The following is a 23,113-nucleotide window of genomic DNA, read 5'->3' on the forward strand; positions in this document are numbered from 1 at the left end:
CCATGGCAGCAACATGGTGGTGTGTGGGCTGCGTTCTTCTGCGTAGATATAAAAATATATGGAAGTGTTAAAAATCGATAGTGATACATCATCTTGTTTTGTTACAGCCATCGCTATTTGAGGAGGAATCTTCGGCATCGCTGGAGGTGGCATCACAGCTGCCTTCACCGACCCTCTGCTCCACCCCCACACCAACCGCCACGACCAGCGCTGCTGAACCTCAAACAAGCGCTCAACCTCCAGCAGAAGCGCCATCACGAAGAGGACGCAAAAGGCCGAGGCAGACTCCAGATGCTGCGGACGTGGCAACCACCAAGATCCTGGAGTCTGCCAACAGATTGATGAGCATGGATGAGGATGATGCGGACCGGGTGGGGAGTGTATTAGCTGACAATTTGCGAAAGTTGGACCCGGCTACAAGGGTGGAGGTAGAGCGCATATTTTATGAGACGCTGTACCGGGCCCGTGTGGGGACTCTGTCCCGGCACACACGTCTCACCGATGAGACCCCTCTGCCTAGGGTTGAATTTCAACCCATCAGCCCAGCTCCTATACCCCAACAAGCGGTATTTCACCCGGTGCAATATCCCCAGTATCAACATTTACAGCCACCAACTGGGCAAAGGCAGCACCAACCGGCAACGTTGGCTAATACGCTCCCACCAGGTCCACCTGGTGGCCCCTTCCAGAGTTTATTGGAAAGTCCATCTCCCTCCCAACCACCGATGGATACAGGGGATTATGGGGTGGGACAAGTTTACCACCATATGTAAATATTTTATATAGTTTATTTAAGTGCATTATTGTTTTAAATATTTTTATGTTTAAGTATTTCTTTATTATTTATTTACTTGTTATTTATGTTATATTTTTTATAAGTTTATAAGTTAATAATTTATATAAAAATTAAAAATTCTGTAATCTAGTTGGTGTCCGTGTGAAAATATAATTTATTATGCAGGGTGACTATAGGGCACAGATATACATATGGGGTACATGCATGTTGTTTCAATATTTACCTTCATGTATTGCTCCTGGAGACTGTACAAAAGTACCAGGAGAAATTGGCATAGAAATAGGTGTGGTGGAGCAACTACTTGCTAGTACATAAACACCAGTACTGGGTACAGTCTGCACTCCAGGTGCCGTGGCATTGTGCCCTCCAGGAATGCCTGGCACCTGAGTACTACCACTCACTTGCCGTGATTCGGCCTCCACCTCCCCCTCCTTGCTGCAATAAGACGCAGAGGACAACTTGTGCGGAACTGTGAGTATACAAATTTTATTGGCAAAATATTGATTAGTACACACCAAAAAACAATATATTTACAATGACAAAAACGTAAATTTTTAAGCAATCATGTCATTCTGCCACTCCACAGCCCCAACACCATTGAAATAATCCAAGTACTCGTCTCTTGACAACTTTGCTTGCGTTGATGCATTTCTGGTGTTTAAATTATTTGCCAAAGCTGTCAGACCAATAGGCTCGTCAACAACTTGGCTGTCGTCCACTGTAGCCCCCAGTTGTTGTGTGTGCACCGCTTTTCTGCGCATGTAGTTGTGCAGCACACAGCAGGCCAGCACCACTTTGTCAATCTTATCTAGGCGCAGATTGATGGCACTGTGAAAAATTCTGAATTTATTACTCAGAATCCCAAACGCATTTTCAACCACTCGCCTGGCACGTGACAGGCGATAGTTAAAAATGCGCCGTTCCCTGTTCAGTGCCCTTTGTGGGTAGGGTTTAAGGACATTAGGGTGCAATGCAAAGGCCTCATCCGCCACAAAAACAAAGTTCAAACCGTGCTCATTTTCAGTCCGCTCTGGCAGATTCAGTTCATTTTTTTTTCAGTTGGTCGTGGAAAAAGGTATACTCCAGGGCTCCTCCATCTGAAACTCTACCATTTTTCCCAATGTCCACAAATACAAACTCGTATCGAGCATTAGCGATGGCCATTAGAACAATGCTGAAGAACCCCTTATAGTTATAATAAAAAGAGCCACTCTTTGCAGGGGGCATGATTCTGACGTGTTTGCCATCGATAGCTCCACCACAATTAGGGAAATTCCAAAGATCACGGAAATCACGTGCAATATTTTGCCACTCATCCTTGGTCGATGGAAACTGCAATATAAAAGTATATGCGTATTAATAATCTGTTGGGTTGATTTTAGACCCATCAGCCCTCCCCCATTGCAGCCTCAAAGCTATTACCCGCCTTATCAAAATGACCCCCCACCCACTGGTGTAAAAGATTAAATCAACAGGCATTGTAAAGATATACATATAGGGTACAGGTATGTGCACAGCTATACATATGGGGGACATGTATGTAATTTCCATATTTACCTTCATGTATTTGTCCTGTAGAACTTGGACGATGGCATCACAGGTGTCTGGTATTATCAACCCCAGCGCTTGAGATGATATTGCGGTGGTGAATCTCAGGTCGGCAAGGGTCCTGCCTGTTGCCAGGTAACGCAGCGTTGCCACCAGTCTCTGCTCTGCAGAAATAGGCCTCCTGAAATAGGTGTCCTCTCTCTCTATTAAAGGGGTAACCAGTGTCAGCAGCTCCATGAAGGTAGCGTCATCCATACGGAGATAATTCCTGAAATCATCAGGATTGTTCTCCCGTATCTCCTGTAGCAATGGCATGTGGGAGAAGGTGTCTCTCCTCAGAAGCCAGTCTCTGGTCCAGCAGCTCCGATTCTTGGTCCTTTTTCTTTTTTTAATAGCCCGCAATCTAATGGCCATAGCAGCCAAAATGCACGCACGAGCCTTCCTTCTCCTCAAGCTCATAATTAAAAAGGCCCAAATGCACCGATAGACGAACGAACGTACGTACGTATATCCAGTACAGCTAGCAATGATCTGAATAGTCACGGCTCTATTCACTGTACTACACGAACGATTCTTTGTTCCGTGATCATGCCTCGTTTTGGTATGCTCTTTTAATCCAGCCCATTATGATAATGTTGTGTACATTTTTATCGTGCGAATAGCCAGAACGGGAGAGTGTGTACGGTGGTACAATCTTTTTCTTGCGATTGTTTGGACGGGAGTACATCGGACGTCGCCAGTAAAATTGTACATATGTGTACGCGCAGATCGGTCGTATGTTTCGGACGGCCGAACGTGTATTTGGTCGATCCAACGGTCGCAAGAAAAATGAAATTGTACATATGTGTACCCAGCTTAACACTACTTAGATCTTTGAGCCGAACCCTTTGGTGGACAAGGTACTGTGTTGGGAACGCCGCTCGAAGCGGAGTCTTGCAAAGGAGTCTAGGTACCGTGCCTTAGGCTGGTTTACACACACCAAATCAGCTCCACCTCAGTTTGTTTAGTGAATATTTCCCCTGACTGTTTATGTATATTAGAGAGTTTTGTGTGCCTAGTGCTGACTAAAGGGTGATATATTTACACAGGCCATATAGTCTCCCATAATATAAGTGGATACAGGGGTTCATCTTCTTCCCCTGATCAAGACACAATAATAGTCAATTTCAACGTATTACTTCAGAATAGTTATTGAATTATTCACCCATACATTAACCTGTACCTCCTTTTTTTTTTTTTCTTTCTTCTTCTTATTTTATTTAGATTTTGAGTGAGGATCAGATTGATATTAATACTGTAACTGTCGGTCCGAGCTGCTGAGGACTATTAAGAAAAACAGCTCTAAACACTCTCTTTTTCTTTGTTTCTTTTTTTTTTTTTTTTTTTCTTCTCTCCTTTCCTACCATCTCTGTACCTCTGCTCTTTCTTTCTGTTCCCTTTCCCTTCGATAGCAAGAATGTAATCCACTCTTAGCAGTGGGGTACCTGGGCCTCTTAAAATCTTTCCTGCTAACAGACTGGGCACTTATCTTTTCCCCTTTTCTCCACATATGTGGTAAATTGTTTACAACTGCCTAAGGGACACCTGTATTGGGAGAACTCGGGCCTGGTCCTTTGCACGTCAGCCCCTAGTGGGGTATGGACAGGTATTTGGAAAAGGCTTCCGCATCACAGACAAATACTCCATCCACTGACCGAAACATGGGTAAAAGTCGCCAAAAGGGATCCACGGCGATCTCTCCGCCCTCCCCCCCCATTATTTTCCACAAACAGTTCTAGTATGGAACAGTCAGCCACCCCTGCCCTACCTTCTGCGATAACTACTCCAGAAGATAACGCTAAGGTCACGATACAGATGTTAATGCCCTTGCTCGATAAAAAGTTTGAGGACTTACATACTAGACTAGAAACCTCCCTTACTAAAATCGACTCCAACACCGCTAGAATAGCGACCTTGGAGCAGCGGCTTAGCGACAATGAGGACACGACTCAGTCTATACAGGCCTTAATAGACCGCAGGGAGCAAATAATTCAAACGCTAACAGCAAAAGTTGATGACCTGGAGAACAGGAATAGGAGGAGTAATTTGCGGTTCATTGGTGTCCCTGAGGCAATACGCGGACCCCAATTAATTGATTTCATTACTATTAAAATTCCTACTGCACTGGGAGTGTTCAACCCAGATGACCCCCCACAGGTAGAGAGGGCACACAGAGTAGGCCCTGAGAGGCAAAACCAAGGCTCGAGATCTAGGCCTACAATTGCTAAATTCCTAGATTTTAGAGTAAAAGAAAAGATTCTTTCGGCTTATAGAGCCTCACAAACTCTTCAGGTTGAGGGCCACAAAATCCTAATTTTTCAAGATTTTTCCACATTGGTTTCTCAAAAAAGAAAGGAGTTCACCCCGGTGTGTAAAATCTTAGTGGAACGTGACCGTAGATTCTCGTTAATGTACCCAGCCAAATTGAGAATTATGGAAAATGGCAAACCCATTTTCTTCACTGACCCTGAAAGAGCTAGAGAGTATCTAATGAGGGGTCAACCTCTGCTACCCGATCTCCCGGAAGATCAATAGTCAGGTTAAATTGGGATTTTACCTTAGGAATCCTTCGAATTGAATGGTCCGCAAATGTTAATGATACAGTATGCTTCATTATTAATGTATTTCTAAATGCCTAATTGTCTGTATTTTTTCCCCTTTTGGGGAATATGTTTTAGAATTTTTATGTTAGAGGAGGCCTATGGCCCCACACCATGACTTTACAAAAGTCTAGAAATTTTAGTATGTGTAGATTGTTATCGGAGAACCCCACCTGGAATGAGATGGGGTCCTCAGTTACAGTTAATGGGCTTTCTAGGCCCGAACATAGTTTTTCCAAAAATAGAAACAAACACCATGTTACTTTGTTGAACAATGATCTATTGTACACTTGTTTTATTTATCAGAAGCACAGTGTCTCTCCCCCCCCATACTATAGCAGATTGAAATCATGCCTGTTCACGTAGGCTCTTTGGGTGGGAATAATCCCCCACCCCACCTTAACATAGTATCTTGGAATGTGAATGGCCTTAACACTCCAATTAAACGGAAAAAGGTAATAACCCACTTACGTAAATTATCCCCAGACATAGTATTACTTCAGGAGACGCATTGGCTAGCTAATGAGGAATCCGCTCTGAGAGCCAGATGGATAGGGGAATGTATAACAGCATCGTACAGAACTAAATCTCGTGGAGTGGCCATCCTACTACATAAAAATTTACAACATAAACTACTGGATAAGGTCGAGGACACAGAAGGCCGATACCTACTCCTAGATATTGAAATAGGGCATACAACTTACACTATTCTAAACATTTACGCCCCTAATCAACAACCGGAACGATTCTTGTCGAAATTGATACAACTAATCGCAGGTCGCACAATACATAAACTAATATTAGCAGGGGATTTTAATTCAGTAGCTGACCCGACAATAGATAAATCACCCCCTCTCCTGGGATCCCTGCCCCCATCCTGGTATAGTATACAAACCCTTAAGACAACCCTACAGTTATGTGACCCATGGCGGTTGCTACACGATGGGGAAAAAACATATACCCACTTATCTAGAGCCCATCGATCCCTATCAAGAATTGACTTCTTTTTAATAAGCAACTCTTTGATGACACAGACTTATGCCGCTACTATCAAAGATATATTAATTTCAGACCATGCCCCGGTAACATTGGAGTTGGAGAGGGGGCCTGAGACGGAGGGTGATCGTTTTTGGCGCTTCCCAGACTACCTGGATAAGTCAGAAGATTTTAAAAGATTCTTGGCCTCATCATGGAACAATTATCATGATGACAACATCGAACATTGGGACGATGTGGTACTGTTCTGGGGAGCGTCAAGGGCGGTCATGAGGGGTCAAATTATCCAGTATATATCTAAACGGAAACGGGAGTCATCCAGGCAGTATCATGAACTACATCAATCCGTAGTACAGGCCTTCAGACTATACCAGTTACAACCCACAGAAAATAATTTAGAAACATATACCCAACATAGGAAAATGTTAGAATCCTTCTTGACGGCTCAAGCAAGAGCAAAATTAGACTTTACTAAACAAAAATACTATAAATGGGGAAACAGATCAGGCAGACTACTATCTCTAATGTCCAAACCTTATAAGAAACGATCTTTTATAACGACACTCAAAAACCCCACTAATGATCAAATTCTTACGTCTACCAAAGATATACAGACCCAATTTCAAACTTATTATCAATCCTTATATCAGGAATTCCCAGTACAAAAAGACAAACAAGAAGACCTATTATCTCAGGCCAAATTACCAAAATTAACTGAGGAACAGAGAGAAGCTTTATCGAAAGAGATAAACTCTGAGGAACTACATGAAGTCATTAGACACTTACTTTCCCACAAGTCCCCTGGCCCAGACGGCTATTCTGGGGCTTACTATAAGCTCTTGGAAGCGGAACTAACCCCGACTTTACTACAACTCTATAATACAATCCTAAGAGATAAACCGCAATTTCCCTTTTTCACAGAAGCCTATACATCCTTAATCCCTAAACCGGGCAAGGATCAAATGCTTGTAGAATCTTACAGACCAATATCTTTACTTAACATGGACCTCAAAATATTGACAAAAGTAATAGCCAACAGGCTGCAACTAATAGCGCCACAACTATTTACACAACATCAAACAGGCTTCATAAGAGGTAGGCACTCTGTTAGAGCCATTAGAATGGCTATTGCAGCAGTGGTGGCGGGCACCCAGAGAACCAACCCAGGGGGCATGTTGCTGAGTCTTGATACCAGCAAAGCCTTCGATACTGTAGCTTGGCCCCACTTGTTTAGGATATTGGAAATCAGGGATTTTGGGGACACATTCATTAATCTCATACGGTTTCTATATGACCGGCCATCCACATCCCTGCTCGTAAATGGGAAAAGAGGAACCCCAATAGTGATGCACAGAGGAACACGACAGGGGTGTCCTCTCTCTCCACTCCTGTTTAATCTTTGTATTGACCCTCTGTTCCGTATACTACAATCATGGTCCGAGTTCAAGGGGATGAGAATAGGCAGGACTGAGATCAAGCTCTCAGCGTTTGCGGACGACGTACTGCTATATATCAGTAATCCGGAGACGGCATTGGAGAAAATTTTGAATAAATTACGGGATTTTGAAGAGATCTCAGGATACTCAGTTAATCTCTCAAAATCTAAGGGTATGTGTCTACACCCCCGAGTTACCGTCCCAGACTGGAGCCATGGGATCTCACTCCAATGGGCTACCTCCACAATAGATTATTTAGGCATTCACCTTCCCAAGAAAATAACAGACTTATACAAATTTAACATCACCAAAGCTATACAGGACACGCAAAGAGAGCTTGACGGATGGAAACACCTGAAGCTCTCCTATCTGGGTAGAGCCCATTTAATCAAAATGGTAACCTTCCCCAGATTGTTGTACCAGCTTCAGGCCCTTCCTCTCCTATTGACACAGAGGGACATAAACGTATTGAACAGTTACTTCCGAAAATTCATTTGGGGCCTTAAACGACCCCGAATTGGATTACACAAACTCCAACAGCCTCACTTTAACGGAGGCATTAATTTTCCGAATCTACTATACTACAACCATGCTTCTATTCTTAGATTTCTTAGAGATTGGATACGTGGCGGGGACCTATATGCAAATACTTCTGTGGAAAAAGAATTTTTAAAGAATTGCAGCTTACCTGCGTTCCTTCATGTGCCGGAAGTGGAGATGGAGGACGGGGTCCGTGCTAATCCACTACTGTGGTCCACTAGGCGTCTTTGGCATATCCTCCGCCACAGGTCCAACATTAATGCCTACAATTCCATTTTTCTCCCTTTCTTGGAGAATCACGGTTTTCAGGGAGGCATGGCATCACAGCCATTTGTTTGGCTGAGGAAGGAAGGCCTGACAAGGGTTGGGGACCTTTTGGACATGAACTCCAAATTACCTATATCATACACACAAGCATCTCAGAATTTTCCCACGATGGGCCGATTCCCTATTGCATATATCCAGGCTAAACATTATGTCAGTTCGGTAATCAGGGGATTCACGGAGAGGGATTGGCGTAACGACCTGGACAATATGCTTCTAGCACAACCAATGGAGAAAAAGGCTATTTCCACCCATTACTTATTTTTGAGACCTACACTTAAACATGAACAATATCAGACAGGTTTGGGGGCCTGGATTAAGGCTATGCCTACTCTAACACATGACAAGTTATTACGCTCCCTACAGACTTCTAGGAAACTCATGCCAGCCATGCAGTATCAAGAAATGTTTCTAAATATATACCATAAGGCTTACTTTTCACCCAAGCGACAACACCTAGCAGGGATGATAGACTCAGCCGCATGCCCTAGATGCCAAGCAGCAGTTGCTGACCTATATCATTATTTCTTTGGTTGTCCCTTGATCAGGGCATTCTGGCTGAAGGTTAGAACATTCTCTTTAAATCATTTAGTAAACTATGTACCATTTGGGGATGAATGGGCTATTTTCGGCATGCTCCCAGAAGGACAAAGGGTAGACAAGGGATGTAAAAAGCTGCTTCTAATAATCAGTGCAGTGGCTAGAAAGTCTATATTACAGGCGTGGATTGATACAAGACCCCCGACCTTACAGATATTCAAAGAAAAACTGCTCCATGTTTTTACAATGGAGTGGGTGGAGTGCTTAATGGAGAGGGAGAGACGCTCAGAAAAGTTCTTTAGTGTTTGGGAAAGTTATATATCTATATTGTCATTATCATTGAGAATGAAAATACATAATTCATTGCAGCATACCCAATGGTACTCGCTTCGGGTACTTTCGGGTGACCCTCCGGTGAATATTGTCGACTAATCACGCCCATTGCTGTTGCATAATGGACAATACATATTGTTGTCAGTCTTCTCATTTTACGCAATGAACATATGTGACCCAAATGTATAGACATTGTAATTCCTATCTGTTATATAACGCTCATTACTTAAATGTACATCGTATATGCTCTTGTACAATGGTGTTTAATAAAGTTATTTAAAAAAAAAAAAAAATGTCAGTCAGTAATAAGTGCACTTTGGGTGACTTTGAAAGTCACCCAAAAAAGGCATGTTTGAACGGGAAAGCAGTTCATCTGCTGGTAATACCAGCAGATGAGCAGCTTTGAGGACGGTTTTGCACAGCGCTGCTCTATGCAAAGCCATCTTTCCCCCTCCGTCGGCGCCGGGCAGTGGGAAAGCCGCTCAGTGCGACTTTCCCCCAGCGATCATCGCTGGCCATACACACTGGGCATAAATAGCATATATAATAAAATAGTAACACTGCTCCTCATCTCTATGTGGGGGAACTCAAGTATTGGGCAACAGAGGCCACTTAATGTGATGTGTTCCTCCAATCAGGCTGCCAGAGAATACATTACTGTTACATTGTACTGTCATTTTGATGGTCCAGTAACTCATTATTTCTAAACATGCCAGTGGTGTGTTGTCCATAGCAGCCAATCAAATATTAGCTGTCATTTTTCTATTGCGTCCTAGAGACATTATAGGAGTCTGATTGGTTGCCCTGGACAACACCACCACCACTTGTCTCAGAAGCTTTAGTACACAGGTGTCAAACACAAGGCCCGCGGGCCAAATCCGGCCCGACAGCCCTCGTGATGTGGCCCGTGCAGCCGCCGCCAGCCTTCACCTTTTATTCTCTTTTTTTAGATCTTTTTTGAGAGTTTTTTTTTGCACTGCCGGCCATGTTCCTGTGGTCTTTTAAGATGTCTGCGGCCACAGGAACATGGCCGCGGGCCTCCACGGCTACGGGGAGGAGGGCCCGGCAGCCTGTTCCCTCTTATCGAGGCAGTGGCAGACGCTGGGTGGGGACGTCATGACGATGACGCCTCCCTCCCACGCGTCTGCAGAGAGGAAGGAAGGCAGGCCGAGTCGGGGGGCCGCAGCAGGACAGGCCGCGGCGCAGAGAGTGGAATTGAAATTACTGTTGCCGCAGCAGCAGCAGTAAAGGAGCCTGAGGGATAAAATACAGTAAGTTACATAAAAAAACAATATATCTGGTGGTGGTGTCATGGCATTACTTTTATATTATACAGGGGGAGCAGCCTGTGGTGTCATTATTATTGTACAGGGGGAGCAGCCTCTGGTGTCATGGCATTATGCCATGACACCACAGGCTGCTCCCCCTGTATTATTTATTTATTTATTTACAGTTTCTTATATAGCGCAGCAGATTCCGTTGCGCTTTACAATAGTAGACAGTGATAAGACAAACTGGGTAACAACAGACAGACTTGGAGGTAGGAGGGCCCTGCTGCAAGCTTACAATCTATAGGGATATAGGGGGGAAACATAAGGACAGGCACCAGTAATAGCATAGCAGTTACAAGTCCAGAATACATAAGTGCCTCGGAGGGTTATGCATGTAGAACTTAAATATGATAGGCTTGCCTGAAGAGGTGAGTTTTCAGGGAACGCTTGAAAGTTTGGAGACTGGTGAAGAGTCTTAATGTGCGTGGAAGGGCATTCCATAGGATGGGAGCAGCCCGATAAAAGTCCTGTAATAATGAATGGGAGCTAGTGATCCGTGCAGAAGAGAGACGCAGATCTTGTGTAGAGCGTAATGGTCGAGATGGGAGATATTTTGTGATAATAATAATAATGCCATGACACCACAGGCTGCTCCCCCTGTATAATATAAAAGTAATGCCGTGACACCACAGGCTGCCCCCCCTGTATAATAATTTGTGTCATGGCATTACTATTATTATATTATACAGCGGGAGCAGCCTGTGCTGTCATTGCATTATTATTATACAGCGGGAGCAGCCTGTGGTGTCATCGCATTATTATTATACAGAGGGAGCAGCCTGTGGTGTCATTGCATTATTATTATACAGCGGCCCTTTGAGGGTGACCAAACTGCTGATGCGGCCCCCGATGAATTTGAGTTTGACACCCCTGCTTTAGTAAATAAATCTACCATTGTCTGAACTACTGCTTGTTCAGCCTTTGACAGACCTGGTGGATAAACGTCTAAATATTGTGCAATCCCAACTCACAAAATCTCTGCTGCCACACGCATATGCCCCAGGTGGTCAGAAAGACTACGCATGAAGTTATTTGCAGCGCCGCATCTCCTTCTCTAAAGGTGGCTGCTGCAAACACGATGGTCGCCATTTTGCCGAAGACCAACATCGCGCGCAAACAAACAGCTAGAAACGTCCACAAAATGGCTCCCTAAGATGGTGACAAAGCCTGATAAAACTAAATCACAATTGCTATAAAACGTGAGCTGAGGCTGACGGGAACTGCTGGTGACGGCATCTACATAAATGCCAGCCCGATGCTCCCGGAAGAGAAGCTACAACCATGTATGTGCAACAAAGGTATCGGGGGAAGCGGCTGTACAGTAAGTATGAGAGTGGCGAGACGTGTCGGGCTGAGCTCGGTACCTGTCTGTGCGGGCTGCCTTTTTGCGACGTGTGGTCTGGAGGCCGGTTAAGTGCTGTGCTCTGGGTGTAGTAAAATGGCGGCCGCACGCTTCCGGGTGTAGGCACCCACGTGTAGCAGTGGGTGTAGCAAGATGGCGGAAGTGGTTTCTTTATCTGAGGACTGTGTGGAGAATATGGTTTTATTATGTTTATAATACACTAAAGTCCCTGCTTTGAGCTTTTTTTGGAAGCCATCTCTGTATACTGATCCTTTTGGCCGCTTTATGCCATATGGTTGCCTGTTGCCTGTGTATTATGCAGGACCCAGTCTGCTGCTTTATATGCAGGGAAATATTGGGCTAGAGTAGACTGATAGATGACTACATTGTTTCAATGGTCAGAGTTGGTCACTAGCCCCCAATGGGCCAGTGATATCTATGGGCAGCAGTCTAATATAACTAAGCTCCTCCAAAATGAATCATTTTAAATAGTGTATAATACTATACACTCCAGGTGTGGCAACTCAATGTCTGTGTAATAGACTATGAAATAGTAAAAGTAAAGAGTTTCTGGTAGGTGTGTGTGTGTTAACGTTAAGTGCTATTTATAAAAATAAAAAACCCAAACTCCCTCCCATAGCAGTAATCTTTATTATGTATCATCTTATATAAATATTTGTTTTTTTTAAGTTCTATTTTATGTGTGTGTGTAAGATATTGTTCCCTTATTGCAGTGGCGGATGAAACTAGCAGGGAAGATTTTGCTCATGCTCTCGATGTATGCCAACAACATAGTTGCCTACCCTCCTGCATTCCGCAGGAGACTCCCTGAAATAGCAGCAATCTCCCTCATTAGTCTAACAATCTCTCTCTTGTCACCTAGCCCACATTACACTGTTACTTTTTTGGGGAAAAAAGGAATGAGAGACAGATATATTTACATTGAATCATCAGCTCCATTTCCCAGCACTTTACGGCTCATCTACATTTGGATCTAAGTAATTTTACAAGATTCCTCTCAGATGTAGCAGTACACACCCACGCTTCTAGGTGCCACGTTCACATCTCTTTTCACAATCTCTCCATATATGGAACTAGACACGCCCTTTGGGTGGAACATGACATGCCCCCTCAATGGGGCACTGTGCAAAATTCTACCACCAACTATAATCTCCCTGAAACTAGTTTTCAAAAGTAGGCAAGTATGGCCAACAAGGATGGTTGTGTGATCAGTAGGTCACAAGTCACTGTGTATGTTCCTCTGAATGCTTAATGAAAAACAATTATTATTGGTTTAGTTTTTCGCTTCAACTGATGGTAGCAGGATCATCTAGAATTACATAGTTACATAGTTACATAGTAGGTAAGGCTGAAAAAAGACTTGCGTCCATCTAGTTCAACCTGGTATAGATATCCATTGCTGATTTGGTAGGTTCTGGTATTTTACAGACAAATTATATTTCTTATTTGTACTCATGGATGTTTTTCTCCAGTAAATGTTTGTCCAACTTTGCCTTGAACGCATTTAATGAGCCAGCCGTTACCACCTCTCTGGGAAGAGAGTTCCAGAGTTTGACTGTTCTGACCGTAAAGAAATTCTTTCTACTAGCTGAATGAAATCTTTTTTCTTCTAATCTATACTCATGCCCTCGCGTCCTAGATTCCTTTCTAGTAGAAAATAGGGTGTGTGACAGTTCCTTATATTGGCCCTTGATATACTTGTACATGTTGAGCATGTCCCCCCTTAAACGTCTCTTTTCTAATGTAAATAGTCCCAAATTGCTTAATCTCTCCACGTAGCTTAAATTCTCCATTCCCCTAATAAGCTTTGTTGCTCGCCTTTGGACTTTTTCTAATTCTATGATGTCCTTTTTATAGTGTGGGGCCCAGAACTGTACTCCGTACTCTAGGTGAGGTCTCACCAATGCTTTATATAGTGGCATAATTACCCTTGAGTCCCTAGTTTCCATCCCCCTCTTAATACATGCCAGAATTTTGTTGGCCTTTTTTGTAGCTACATTACAATGGGCACTACATCCTAGATTGCTGTCTATTTGGACTCCTAGATCCTTTTCAAGTATGGAATTACCCAGTTCCTCTCCGCTAAGGTTGTAACTTGCACACTGGTTGTGTCTCCCAAGGTGCATAACCTTACATTTATCTACATTGAACCTCATCTTCCATTTTTTGCCCACTCATCTAGAATTGCAAGATCATTTTGAAGCATGGTGACATCTTCTGGTGATTTGATGACTTTGCTAAGTTTTGTATCGTCCGCAAAGATGGATACATTGCTGAGTAACCCTATCCCAATATCGTTAATAAAAATGTTAAACAAAATGGGCCCCAAAACCGAACCCTGGGGCACTCCACTTAGTACCGGTATCATATCTGATACGGCACCATTCACAATTGTTCTTATGGAGAAGGTGCTGAGGTTCTATAGCAGTGGTAGCCAACCCTAGCCCTCGAGAGCTACCAACAGTCCCCTTTTTTCAGACAACCTAGCTGCTGCACTCATTAATCACTGATACATTTTAAAATATCCACAGATGGAGCTAATTAGCTCACTTGTGATTCTGTGAGGAGACCTGCAAAACATGCACTGTTGGTAGCGCTCGAGGACTAGGGTTGGCTACCCCAGTTCTATAGGGACTGCTTAGTACCTTCTGGGACCTTGGATTCCGTAGTCCTCTCTGTATCCGGGTCTGTGGGGCACATTTTCCTTGGTGTTTGCTGGCTTTTAACTTCAAGAATTAACAAAATAACATGATAAAACTCGCTATTGTACATTCTAAACTCCATTGTTTTCTCCCTTACCTCAACAATGCTTGCTTCAAACAGTTTTGTGATTTGTCCTGAACAGCGTACCCCATAACCAGATCATCCCATAATAACATTTCCCTAAATGTTTTATTCAGCATTTAGCTGTGTACCCCTCCTCGTTATTTTAGCCATTCACGGTTGTCAGAGACTCACTGGGACAGCAATTAATCTCTGAGTTTTATATTAATTATTAGTCTAAAACAGGGATGGGGAACCTCTGGCACTCCAGCTTGTGCTGAACTACACATCCCAGCATGCACTGCTACAGTTTTGCTATTTGGCCATGCTAAAACTGTAGCAAAGCATACTGGGATGTGTAGTTCAACAACAGCTGGAGGGCCGAAGGTTCCCCATCCCTAGTCTAAAACGATAATACATTACAAAAATATTGTGGGGATAAGACTCTTAACCCTTCGGGTGGCAGCATCTGAGATTTAAAAAAAAAAACTGCCAAAAAAATGCAAGTGTCTCACATTTGTTATATAAATTCAAATAAATGTGTATAAAATGAAAATAAAGTATATATTTCCTGTATAAGGTAAACATTACAGGTCATTATGGTGACTAAAAATGGGTGCTTGCTAATTTCACACCAATTTTGAAAAATTCACTTGGCCTCAAAGGGTTAACAAGGGGTGTGGTATGTTTCCCCGACAGTCATTATCCCGACAGGCCGGTGTCAGACAGTGTGGCCAGCGCAACAAAGCCCCTTGTGGGTTATCTACGCTCGCCATGCTGTGGGCACGGTGGCGAGCTACGCTCGCCACCTATTCTTTTCTCCCTCTATGGGGGTCGTGGACCCCCATGAGGAAAAATAGCCGTCGTTATTGTAACAGTCGGGATCCTGACGTCGGGTTAATGACTGTCGGGATCCCGTCCGGCACCCTTAACAAGAACGGTTCCAATTGAAGCGGTGTGGCTCACTAGGTTGACCCTATATGATCAACAGGGTCAATTGGTTGATTGAATTTACTAGGAGCTAATTATTAAATATTAGTGTTCTATCGATATATAGATATAGATCAGGCATGTCCAAACTATGGCCCTCCAGCTGTTGTGAAACTAAAAGTCCCATCATGCCTTGCCACAGGGAATTAGGGAATGCTAAAACTATTGCAAGGCATGCTGGGATGTGTAGTTTCACAACAGCTGGAGGGCCACAGTTTGGACGTGCCTGATATAGATAGATAGATAGATAGATCACAGCAGCAATACAAGCAGCGGCACTCCAAAGGGTTTTCAAACTGTGCTTTTAATGGTGCTCCGACGTTTCGGGGTGGCGTAACCCCGTTTTCAAGGCATAAAAATAACGGGGTCACGCCACCCCGAAACGTCGGAGCACCATTAAAAAAGAAACACAGTTTGAAAATCCTTTGGAGTGCCGCTGCTTGTATTGCTGCTGTGATCTACAAATTCCCCCAGAGGGCACCCAGGGTGGTTGGACGCATTAGCGAGTGCCGGGCTGAACTACAAATGTATATGTATGTGTGTATATATATGTATGTGTATATATATATATATGTATATGTCGCACGTCACAAACTTGTTCAACGACTGAGTGCTCGGGCCCAGATACATAGAGTAATGTAGAGAAACAAAACTGTACGCCAGCAGCATCAGATTTTAGTAAGCAAAAAAGATTTTATATAGGCATAATAAAGTGCATAGTGACAAGAAAAATTTCCATAAAGAGGAGGCCGTACATAGAAGTAAAAAAATACTTAACAGCATATATGAAAGAAAACGGTCCGGTCCTCCCCCATAAAGGTCATAGGCACGACAAGCCTGTTTCGGTGCTGTGAGGCACCTTAGTCATGTGCTACCTGACCAGTGCACAAGTCAGTGTATTTATGCTGGAGGGAATGGCGGGAAAGCTCCAATGACGCACGTGCGTGCATCGTGGCACAGAAGACCGGAAGCCGGAAGTGCCGCCACGCAACATCCGGCACCGGGCTCGTGACGCATATCCAGCAAGTGCAGCCGGGTTCTAGCTCCGCCTGAGCACAATGTCCGCACTACGAAGGTGCCGGACTATTGGTTGCTCCGTGAAACCGGAAGTGTTACCCCGGCAACTAGAAAACAAAAATAATGCCGTCTACATATTCTCAAATCTATGGGAAAAGATTAAATGCGGCAAATGTTTAATAGGCTACGGGTTTGGAGCAAAAAATAGCACATATTATCTCCAGCACAAGTACAGTGACAGAGTGGAAAATACACAAAAAGATATAGAAACAGGGGTAAGGGTGAGACACATGGAAGACGATGCACAGGAAAGGGTAAAGAAGGGGCAAAAGAATGCAGAAGAGGTCTAGTAAACATAAGTAAGTACAAGGCATAAATATGCAAAAAAACACCATCAGGTTGTCCTATAGGAAACAGCTCAATGAATATTCCACATTAAGACCATGAGGGGCAATGGAATGCAATTTATGTATCCACATGCTCTCTTTTTGGAGGAGCAGTTTATCCCTATCCCCTCCTCGTCTTAGGGGCGGAATATGATCTATAGGCATGAATTTGAAATCGCGGATATTGTGTTTTTTAAGGAAGAAATGTCTCGCCACAGGGAGGGGGGGGTATTGCCGTCAATCGTTGTTAATGCCTTTTTCAGTGAAGATCTATGTTGGTTTATCCTCTCCTTGAGTAGTCTAATCGTCTTGCCAACATAGATCATTTTACATGGGCATATAATCACGTAGATGACATAACGTGTTTCACAGGTGAGGTGGAATTTTATTTTGTAATCTCGGTCAGAGGCAGGGTCAGTGAACGTATCACCCTAGCAAATGTACTGACAGTTGACGCAGCCATGGCATTTGGTGACTCCCGGCTTAGAGGATAGCCAAGTTTGTTTCTGTGTATATATCTCATATATGTACTATTTTTTTGTTTATTAAAAAAGATGCAGGTTTCTGATGTGTCAGTGTATGCGCTTGTGTATAATGATTTTTTTAGGAATTACACCTTTTGCTTTATTAAGTGTAATGTGGCAACAGCCCTTGGCCCTACAAGAGCTGATTTCATTTAAACGTCTGATACCAGCTGCCCAAACATCCAACCCGTTTCGTGCCCACAGAGCTATTCGCATGCCAACTCTTCAGGCAGAAACCGCTTTCAGCTGCTTTAAGTGAGTCCCAATCACCAGCCAGAGCCAGCTACGCTACAGCCTGTGCAACGTAGTGCTGCACCCACCTCCATCCGTGAATCTCAGCGGGCAAGCACATCTTCCAGCAGGACCCTCGCTGTGGGTGTGGTGTCCTGGCACCACAGTGGCACAAGTGCTTGATTGCAATCCAACAGGGGACTATTTGGTTCACAAAACACCATTTAATGGCAAGTGGTATTATACGCTACTTTACAAACTGAATTGCGGAACGTTCCAGTACGCTTCTATTGATTTATTCTGAGGATTACAAAATTATAGATCAGAGTGCTGGAGAATGGACATCTATTAAATCATACAATCTGCATCTGCACTATATAGTCATTGCTGCCCTGTCTATCTGGGTTTCGATTTGTGCTGTTACGGGAGTGCGCATCGGGATCGCATACCCTCCAACTGTACCGTTTTAGATGGTACAGTACCGTTTTTTAACGGTCTGTACCGGCTAAAATAAACTGTATCGATTGTACCGTTTTTTTTAAAGATCAGCTTTGGCTGACTGAGGAACTCTGGGAGATGTCGTTTATAACACCGCCGACTGCTCCCCAGGGAGCGTGGGTGAGCCGACCGGCCAAAACTACATCTCCCAGGGTGCATGGTGAAGGTACATCGCAGCCCTGCCTCCCCCTGCTCAGATGGAGACAAGTCACAGTGTACTGTACTGTACTGTGTGGCCAAGCCGCCAATCGGATTTCTCTCCGAACAGCGCACTCCGCTGCTACAGCGCAAGCCGCCGCTGGGTAGAAAGAGTGGGCGGCGTGACGTCACAGGCGGGCGGCCAAATGTGCAACAGCATGGAGAACCCGGCGGCAGGCAGCGGCGGGACTAACAGCGGCCAATCTTCGGGCAAGATCCTGCACAGCTGGCGGGACTGACTAACCCAGGTAGGGGCAGCATTTATTTTAAAATGGGACACTTAAAGAAATTGATATGATATGTAATAGAACAGTTGAGGCCACGCCCCCTTTACCTATGACCACGCCCCTCTGTCTATGGCCACTGTACCGATTTTACTGTTGGAAATGTTGGAGGGTATGGGATCGCAAGGTAAAAAACCTGTGAGATCTGCATGCAATTTTGACTATGTAGTCAAAATCGAATGTCAAATCTCAACATGTGTACACAGCATTAGAATTAAGCTTTTTATAGTTCAATAAACATTTATTATTTGATTTAATTATATTGTTGTGTGATTGAGGGGTAGATTTATCATCCATAGATCAGGGGAATACACGCTATCCCCGTGCGTTATTGCATGGGATAGTGCTTCCCCTGATCTATGACACCCGCGATGCAGGTGTTAAACAGGCTTTGGTGCGGGGTAGGAGGCTTAACGCAGGTGTGATTTTAAAGAGCGCCTGCGCCTTACCAGATGTATGATCCGGCGATGTGGTGCTTAGTTCGTTATGGAGCCCTGGCCCGGATCGCCATCTTCTGCCACTGCAGCTCTCCTGCATCTAATTTTCAGCATCGCTTGCTGGTCTTCAGGGTCTTCAAATTTAAAACTGCGCATGCGCCGGGTATACAGCATCCCCTGCGAACATTACCCGGCGCATGTGCAGTTTTAATTTGAAGATGCCGGAGACCACCAAGCAGCGCTGAAACATGGAATACAGCTGCGTATGGGCCGAGGACACAGCGTGAGATGCGCAAACCGGCGCATGCTCAGTAGATAAGAGACCGCACACCAGCTGTTATGGGAGGTCGCGTATCCCCGTTGGGTGGGGATAACGCACTCCCATAAAGAATACTTATAGGGTAATACATCCAGGCGATGTGCGGTGCCGTTCCACCGCAAAGAAAGTGGTGAAGTGGAAAGGGGCACATAAAGAACGAGAAATACCTGATGATAAATCTACCCCTCAGTCCATGGTGCAAACTAGCTTTATCAGGGCAGGTGTTTCCATTCAGTATTTTAAATGTAAAAGTTAGACCCCAAAAATGTTGACATGGAAGCTGATCACACTTTTTTATTATATATTTTAGTATGAGAAATAAAAAAACACTTGTCGATTCCTTCAATAGTGCCCTTTTTATCTGCACTTATTTTACGTGTAATGCTCATCGCGCGCTGGTTGATAAAATGAGCGATATTAATGTACACCAAGCATGTCCAACCTGTGGCCCTCCAACTGTTGTCAAGCTACAAGTCCCAGCATGCCTTGCCACAGTTTTACTATTAGGGAATGCTAAAACTATGGCAAGGCATGCTGGGATGTGTAGTTTCACAACAGCTGGAGGGCCACAGTTTGGACATGCCTGATGTACACTATGGCCAATGTGCGCTCCCGTTGCTCATTAACGACTGCTATGCGGCAGAATGCATAATGGCACGCGCTCCCCGCACCATTGTTCATCGAGCATTGGCAGGTGTCTATGCTGGGTCCCCGCTGCCGCCGATTATTGGCAGCAGCGAACATCGCCCAGCGTGTACGGGCCTTTACAGTGGTTATTGAAAGGATCCTTTCAGTCTGGGTTCTTTCATTTAAATAAGGCTGTATAGATGGATTGGAACATCGACAGTGAAGGTTCTACCCCAGCTGGAGCGGATAATAGAGGTGCTTTCTACAGTCCACCAGACAGATTGACTTCACAGATGCCGAAGGGCCTTACTGGATCACACTGCCACACAATGAGCGTCAGGATTCCATGACCTCAACTATTTAAACTGGTTTAACAAAATCCAGGTTTCCCCCTTCCTTGTCCCCATACAATGCACTTCTTGTGCATTGGTGTAGTAAATGTCTGGCACTGAAATGAAGTCCCAATAAGGTGCATTGGTTATACAAGTATAAGCTGTGTACAGTGTATTTACATCAAATGAATGTTCCGCTGTTAGTCGCTAGTGGTCCAATCTGGAGTTGGGTTCTTCCAGCAGTAATATCTGCCGCTCCGGAAAGTCTGGCAGAAGCCATGACTGACCCTGCAGCATCTCGTGCTGAGTTCTGAAGACCAAAGATCTCCTCGTCTTTTAACAATTGTTTATGTATTAACCTTTTGGGTGCCAAGCTAATTTGTGAAGATTTCCAAGCAAACCTTTTTATTCATCATAATGACCTGTAATGTTTTTACCTTTTTATTTAGGATATACAATCTTTTAAACAACATTTTGTATTTGAATTCATGTAACAAACGTGAGCCTCACTGGCCGTTTTAGCAGATATTTTGAACATCTCACAGAGATGTTGGCACTCAAAGGATTAAGATACTCCACGTTAGGATATCTGCTGTTGGTGCCAATGATTTTTGAATTTGGAAATGGTCCTAGTACATTTCTGTGCAGATGTCTCTTCAGTTTATCAGAACCAGGACTATCGCCGACTATTGAGGACCGAGGTTCTGTTATGCCATGCTTGCAGATCAAAAGATAACTTGTAAAAAAAAAAAAAAATGACGCTAAATTAGATTACAAACTTCCTCCCACTATATGAATGATGGTCCGTATTCGGTTCTGCTACTTTCATAGCATGTGTACCCCACCATCAGCAGGCGTACATGCTCCTGAGGAGCTGCATCCTCGCCGTGTGGGCTCGGCAGTACGCAGTGGAGCATTTGTTGAATTGTGTGTTTTTGGCTTTTTTTTTTTTTTCTCTTTCTTGTGTGCATGTATCCAGACAATATAGGCAGATTGTACAGTAGATGCAGTTTGGCAGATACAGAGCTAAAATTATTATTTATCTAGTGCTCTTTCTACAATAGAACTCAATGCGCTTAACAAAATGAATGTAATGCAGCCCAGGAACACTGAAGTACAGAAAAGCTTTTCCTAAACAATACTTAATGGAGTTACGGAAAAGATTGAGTAAACCGAAAAGTCATGTCTGGTTTTGTAGGATCCTGGAATAGGGGTCTCCTGAACTGTAACACCCCCCCCCTCCCCCCAAATCTACAGTTCGCAGTACTCTGGTGGGACAGTATTGGAATCGGAAGCTGCATCAGGTTCCTCTGGCCTCGATTTTTATGGGTGCGTTGCTTGAGTGTCAGGGGTCTATTGCTGAAATCTGTTGCATACAGAGATGTTTGGTAAGTCTTTAAAGACTGGTATGGGTGATGGGGTCAACACCATGAAGGTCTACCGTTAAAGGTTGACACATGAAATGGGTTAACTTGGCGAAGGTCAAAAGGTTAACACAAGCAGTCGGACGACGATGGGAAGCCTGCACAAAGTCTCCGATGGATGATCGCCGGAAGACCGAAACTACTGCATCCGAAACAGAATCGTGCCCTTTTTTGTCGCTTGGAAAAAGCTTGTGCAAAATAATTGCATAGATTTGTATGTGTAACGCCCGGCCCTGATTATCCTGCCACCTGCTTTGATATGAAAGCCAAGTAGTGCATGAACTCTCTCTCCTTCTCTCATAGGCTGGAACACCTGTCAAGGCAAAGGTGGCGGCCCTCCCGGGAGGCACGGGAGCTCCCAGATTGCAGACGGAAATTCTGGACTCTAGGAAGAGTGGGCAGCTTCCTGCATGTCCGGAGAAGCGGGTGCTCGGGGGAGGGGGGGGGGTGATTTGCAGAACAGTGGTGTCACTGCGACTTCCAGTGGCATTTAGTAATTCTGGGACATTCCAAACCCCAGCCCCTCCAACTTGTGCCTGCTCTACCTAAACATTGGCATGTTAGTGTACAAGACTCTTAATCCTCCAAACCTTACATCTATGCTTCCATGTAAAATTGCTAGTAGTCTTAAAGGTTTATATGGATAATTGGGTTTTCTTGACTGTCGTAATGACCGGTCCTCTAAATCAGAGTAACTATTAAACCTGGAGAGTGTACAAAGAAGGGCAACTAAAATGGTTCATGGCCTACATCACAAAACGTACCAGGAAAGACTAAAAGATCTTAACATGTATAGTTTGGAGCAGAGAAGGGAAAGGGGGGACATGATAGAAGCTTTCAAATATATCAAGGGTTTTAACATAGTACAGGAGGGAAATGTTCTTCAAAGGAAAACAAGTAATAAAACACAAGGACATGATACTGGAGGGAGGAAGGTTCAGGGGAAATGTTAGAAAGAATTACTTCACAGAAAGGGTAGTGGATAAGTGGAATAGCCTCCCATCAGAGGTGGTAGAGGCTAAGATAGTAGAACAATTTAAACATGCTTGGGATAGGCATATGAATATCCTTACAAAGGAATAAGGATTAAAAAGGGTTGAGTTTACCTGAAGGGTAAAAAAAGGGGCAGACTAGATGGGCCAAATGGTTCTTATCTGCCGTCAAATTCTATGTTTCTATGACATTGGAATGGGCGGGTTCCGTTACCGGCTGGGTCTTCCACACCTCTGCCACCAGG

The sequence above is a fragment of the Crinia signifera genome, chromosome 19 (assembly GCF_055691185.1).
Source record: "Crinia signifera chromosome 19, ASM5569118v1, whole genome shotgun sequence".
Taxonomy (NCBI): domain Eukaryota; kingdom Metazoa; phylum Chordata; class Amphibia; order Anura; family Myobatrachidae; genus Crinia; species Crinia signifera.